The sequence below is a fragment of the Sesamum indicum genome, linkage group LG10, assembly GCF_026168435.1.
Source record: "Sesamum indicum cultivar Baizhima isolate 11 linkage group LG10, ASM2616843v1, whole genome shotgun sequence".
Classification (NCBI taxonomy): Eukaryota; Viridiplantae; Streptophyta; class Magnoliopsida; order Lamiales; family Pedaliaceae; genus Sesamum; species Sesamum indicum.
Window position 1 is genome coordinate 15,868,459 of NC_142666.1, and position 6,439 is coordinate 15,874,897.

At 35.7% G+C, this 6,439-nt stretch overlaps 1 pseudogene; it reads left to right on the forward strand.

Moving 5' to 3' along the window:
- The first annotated feature begins 2,608 nt into the window (after nucleotides 1-2,608).
- On the forward strand, nucleotides 2,609-3,690 carry LOC105172094 (trans-resveratrol di-O-methyltransferase pseudogene; annotated as a pseudogene).
- Nucleotides 3,691-6,439: the final 2,749 nt, after the last annotated feature.

A 6,439-nucleotide genomic window follows, 5' to 3' on the forward strand; every position in this document is an offset into this window, starting at 1 on the left:
TTGGAAAATTCATCAAAAATATTTTAAAATAATTTTTATTATCATATTAGTATTATGTAATAAATTATTAGTTGTAGTTAAACTTAAATCTTAGATATAAATGTCTAAGAAAATTAAAAAAATGTAATAATAATTAATAGACTAAATAAAAACATACTCGGTACAACTTTTCATTAAAATAAAAAATACAAAAATTAAATCCTAATCTAATGTTGCGACGTCTTAAGTATCACTGGAAGGTTGAGTTCTCAGTCAATTGCTACGTTAACACATCGATCGGGGTGTCATTAGCAGGGGTAGCAGACGACCTGCTCTTGTCCCCCTACGAGGGGCGACGGGGGGTTGTATCCCTATGTGCGATAGTACCACTGTGAGGATCTTATTCTTATAGGCTATCTCTTTCCTAGTATCCTTATCCAGAGATGGCCTCGTAAACGTCAATAGTGCGCATAACTTTCACAACTGATAGATCTACGATGTATGTGCATCGAAGCCCAGACTGAACATCCTGCCCCTCATCTACCCCCTGCAACCTCTACCCACGTGTCCTTCAGCAACTTTTGTGGGCAATTTCAGATAGACGATGTACGTACATCCGGAGGCATGCTTCTCCATGAGCTTCTCTAATGCTCCTGAAAGCTAGAATTTGTTATCCAATATCAAATGCGTCATAATTTTTATCCTAGGGATCAAAAAATGCTAATATTTTTTATTTTATGGGATCAAATATACTAATTAAGCTTGTAAACTGGGGGACCAAAAATACACACACATATTGTGTTAGAGTAAAAGTGCAACTTCCTATAACCACAGAAACTTGTAGCAGCAAATGCCCCCAAAAATACACACACATATTGTGTTAGAGTAAAAGTGCAACTTCCTATAACCACAGAAACTTGTAGCAGCAAATGCCTGAGGAATGCCAGGCTAGTCCCACATGCCTACCAAAACACATATTTATCCGTTAATTTAAAATCATTAAATTTGTAAACTCTTGATAAATCAATCGATTAAAATAGCTTGACATCTAAATACTAATGTACTTATTCTCACCTAACCAGCCAAGGCAACATTGATAGAGTCCTTCATAGTCTCATGTAACTACACAAAGTGTCACGTTTTGGGCTTGTGAGCCAGTTGCATGTGAAAATTATCTCAAAATCTTCTAGTTTATCTCAAAATTCAAGTTTAAATAACTCAGTAAAAAGAGATATCCAGTGACTGTATTTGAATTTTTTGATCAATACTTATATATTGCTTATCTTTGTAGTTCATAATCCATGTTGGTGGAGTATCATAACCATCCCTCCTTCAAAACGCAATGTCCTCGGCATAGCGTGACATAACGCATGTTCTATTGTGACAAGGTAATAGAATTTTAGAGGTCGCTCCTGTTTATATAGCAATTTGTCTTGGAAATTAAAGAGCTTGCTCCCATGTTAATGAAACTTGAAAACTCGATTTTATACTTTAATGAAACTTAATTTAATATTTTAATGGAGCAAGCCATTTTTGTATTATTCAATTACTCCCCTAAGTAATTGTAATTTTGGAAGGAACGATGAAGGGATACTAGAATCACTATAAAAATATAATTATTATTAACTATAATTTTAATAGTTATAAATTAAAAATTGTGGTAAATAATTTTTATTGACTACAGTTAAATTAAATCAATGCAACTAAATTTATGAAAAAAGAGTTATTTGTCATGGCTAAAAGCCATGATAAATGCTTTAACAATCCTCATAGATACCACGGCCAACAACTGTTGCATGATCATGGTCAGTGACTACTTGCTATGACTATTTTGTTTCTTACCATGTCAATGAGCCATGATCAACTGTTGTACTTTTTGTAGTGACTATTATGGGTTCCACAAAATTTTCAAGGGGAGAACAAACCTTACAAGAAATATAACATTTAATTATTTTTAATTATTATAATTAACAATAAATAGTCGTAGCAAATAGTCATTAATCACGACCATGTAACAATTATTGATCATGATTTTTGCAAGGGTGGCTAAAACATTTGTCATTGTTGAAAGTAATAGTAAATATTTTTACCATAACTCTTAGTTATGCAAATAATTTTATCGATATTATCTAATCATAGTTAATAATATTTTACTTATCATAATTTTTAATCATAAATTTTAATATTGTAGCGAATAGTAACTTATTTACATACATATAATCATATAAATACAATATAAAATTTTAACATAAAAAATCAATAGATGATTAAAAGGGAATCAATCATTAAAACGGGTGAAGTGGAGAATCAATTCAATAGCATGTCGGCGATTAAAATATGGCGTACTACTTAGTGTCCTAATTTATCGGAGCTAAGCATCTTTACACGTCTTAACATTACCCAAAGCACATCAAGACATAATTTAAATTCTTTATTCAAACGTGCAGTGGCTGGCCGAATTAAAAAACATGTAGCCATTTGTTTATTTATTTTTATATGATATGGATGATAGGCCCCAGAAACACTGACAAGCTGAATTAAAATACTTTGCAATTCCCTATATAATCATCGATCTCTAGGCACACCAGCTGAATATAAAATACTTTGCGATTCCCTATATAATCATCCATCTCCCACCACTTGTTTCAACCTACAATTTAGACTCAGCTTTCCTCACTTAATTAATATTCATGGATTGATGAAGACAGATATGAAAATGATTAAGCAAGAGCGATCCTCTGAGCTACTCGAAGCTCAAGCTCACATTTGGAACCAGGTGTTCAGTTACATAAACTCTATGTCACTAAAATGCGTAACTGAGCTCGGCATCCCCGAGATCATCCACAAGCATGGCCGCCCCATGACTCTCACTGAACTGATGGAAGCTCTATTTGGCGTTGATAGAGCCAAAGCCGACCACGTGCGCCGTCTCATGCGGACCGTAGTGCATTCGGGCTTTTTCGTATTGGGAAAAGTCGATTCATCGGATGAGCAGGGTTATTGGCTTACGCCTGCTTCACGTCTTTTGATTGGAGACCACCCCATGAGCATGAAGGCGTCGTACTTTCCCAACTTGATTCGGTCTTATGTGAGCCATGGCAGCAGTTAAGTGGATGGTTCCGAAATATCGAGGACCGCACAGCATCTCATACCACTCGTGGAATGTCACTTTGGGAGGTGAAAGAGCAGAATCCAAGGTTTGGGCTTTTGTTTGATCAAAGTATGGGAAATGATACCCCATTGGTGGACGACGTGATTGCCAGAGATTGTAGGCAAGTGTTTGAGGATTTGGGTTCTCTTGTGGACGTGGGCGGAGGCACTGGAACTTTGGCCAAGGCCATAGCCGAGGCGTTCCCACAAATTCATTGTACGGTGCTTGATCTTGCATATGTCATTGCGGGATTAGAGGGGACAAGGAACTTGAAGTACGTTGAGGGAGATATGTTTAAGTACATTCCTCCAGCAGATGCAGTACTACTCAAGGTATGTATCCATGCGCAAGTTTGGTTGAAAAAGAGGCCAGACACATTAGCATATATAATTCAACAATTTATGACTAGAGGTACAAATTTCATTTTATAACAAAAGCTCAAGAAATGTCGCGCAAGGAGCGGGTGTTTTAATTTTTTCCTGTCCACATCTTCTCAAGTTGGGTCTAATTAAACAAAACAAACTCGTGTTTTATAAATTTACAAGTATATTCCATATAATTGTAGTGCAAGTGCAAGTGCGTTTCTTCTTGTACTTGGGCAAGCACGTTTTTATTAGTAAACAGAAATACTAGTGCATTTTTATAAGTTGTAACACTTTCAGAGTAGTTAGCTTAGCAATTAGTTAGTTTACAGGTGAATAGTAAATTTGTTAATTAACCATTAGCCTCTGGGTTCTATTTAAAAGGTCGTACAGTTTCAGCCGAAATAACAAAAAACCTTTCTCTTCTTCTATTAGTTAATGTGTGTTAAGTGGATATTAGACAAATCCTAATCAATTATTACAAAGATTTGGAGTACGAAACTGCTTAATGTATACAAACCAATATATTACAGAAATAATGAATGAATGACAGTGATAAGAAAAACTTAAAAGAGAAATCAAATACTTGTTAACAAAGTCGGCTCATAATCTGCCAGATCCAACAAGAGGGACACGGTCACAACAGTTCCGTTCCCAAATAGCACCAAGCCATAGTAACACCACAGATCACAAGAAACCCGACCACACAAGTCTGATCACTAAGATCAGTTTTCTCACATTGTCACAAAGGGACCTCACAACTCACAGTTTTCACGTAAAAGAAGAATAAGAGGACTTCAGAAGATTTTAATATTCCGTATTAGAAAGGGGAAGAACACCCCTATTTATACGGACGAGAGAAGAGGTGAGACTGGAAGGCCATGGAGGCTTTCCTTAAACCATTGGATTGGTTTAGGAAAGGATCCATGGAAACCGGTGAGAGAGAAGGGAAGAAATCACAGAGAGATTTGGAGAAGAAGAAGCAGACGGCGGAAAAGAGAGAATGAGGGTTAGGGCAACACAGATTGTATATAAGTACCAGGTAAGTGGGTCGGGTCATGGGCCAGTGTTGTGGGCTGCCGGGTGGACTTGGTGTTGGGCATCTAAGTGGGCCTACTAAAATTAGGTCATGGGCTATAAATATAACACAATCCACCTTGGACAAAGACCTTAATAAAGGGACTAGGTCCTGGAGTTTTATTTGGATTCGGCAATCTCATCATAGCCTTCGGGCCCGCTCCTTGTACCTACAGAAAAAAAGAGACTTACGTACAGCAAAGTTAGTCAGGAGCTAGATTTAAAATTTTTAAACAATTAATAAATTTCTCAATAGGAAGACACTTTATACCCATATCAACTGGGTTTTCTTCAGTCCTTACCTTTTTCAGTTTAATAACATCTTTGCTCACAATATCACGAATAAAATGAAATCTCACATCAATATGTTTTATCCTATCGTGAAAAATAGGGTTTTTGCAAAATTGAACAGAGGATTGACTGTCAGAAAAAACAATAAGCCGATTTTTTAGAAAATCAATTTCTTTAATAAGGCCCCATATTCAAATTGCTTTTTTGAAAGCTTCAGTAGTAGCAATGTATTCGGCCTCAGTAGTAGACAGTGCAACAATATGTTGTAGTTGGGATTTCCAACTTATGCATGATCCACACAAAGTGAAAATATAAGAGGTAGTGGATTTTCAACTATCTTTCTCATTAGCATAATTGGAATCAACATAACTAACAAGATTAATAGAGTCAGAAAATTTGAAGAAATTTATATCAATGCTGTCGGAACCACGAAGGTACCTTAAAAGCCATTTTAAAGCTTCCCAATGAGGAGGTCCCGGATTTGACATGTACCTGCTAAGACATATTACATATGCGGTGTCGGGTCTAGTACATACCATGAGAAACATTATAGACCCAATGACATTAGAATAACGAACCTTACTCATTTTCTCTTTTTCGCAAGCAATTTTAGGACATTGGTCCTTGCATAATTGAAAACGAGCAGTTAAAGGCACAGAGTTGGGTTTTGAATTTTCCATTGAAAACTTTTTCAAAATGGAGTAAATGTAAGACTTTTGATTTAAAAGTATGAAAAACCTTTTTCTATTTCTACAAATATCCATGCCAAGAATTATTTTTGCGTCACCAAGATTTTTCATTTCAAAATTTTTGGAAAGATCTTTTTGTAATGATTCAACAAGTTTAATGCTAGGACTAGCAATGAGCATGTCATCAACATATAACACAAGAAAGATAGGCACGTCATCCAAAAATTTGAAATAGAGACAATGGTCATAATCACTCCTTTTAAAACTAAGTTAAAGCATAAACGTATCAAACTTTTTGTTCCATTGTCTTGGTGACTGTTTCAAACCATATAAGGATTTTTTTAATAGGCAAACATGATCAAGTTTATTTTTATCAATAAAACCAACAGGTTGTCGCATATAAATGCATTCATCAAGGTCACCATGCAAGAAAACAGTTTTGACATCCATTTGTTTCAACTCCCAATCAAATCTGAGTAGTAAGAGCAAGGATAATACGCACTAAATCTAGCTGGGGAAAAAATCTCGTTATAATCTATCCCTTCTTTTTGAGTAAACCCTTTGGCCATTAATATAACTTTGTGTTTTAAGGGGTTTTCTTGTTTGATTTTAAGATGCATTTGCAGTCCACTAAGGAACAATCTTTTGGTTTAGGTACTAGATCCCAAGTAAGGTTATCTTTTAAGGATTTCAACTCCTCATTCATGGCACTAAGTCATTCTTTAGACTTAAGGGCTTCGTCTATGTTCGAAGGTTCAGAATTTCAGATGTTGAGGGCTACTTGGAAAATCATAAAGCCTAGACGGGATGTTTGTTCTCTTCTACCCCTATCCCGCGGTAGTTGGTAATTTTCTAAGAAATTTTCTATAGGTTCTTCTATGTTTTGTTCA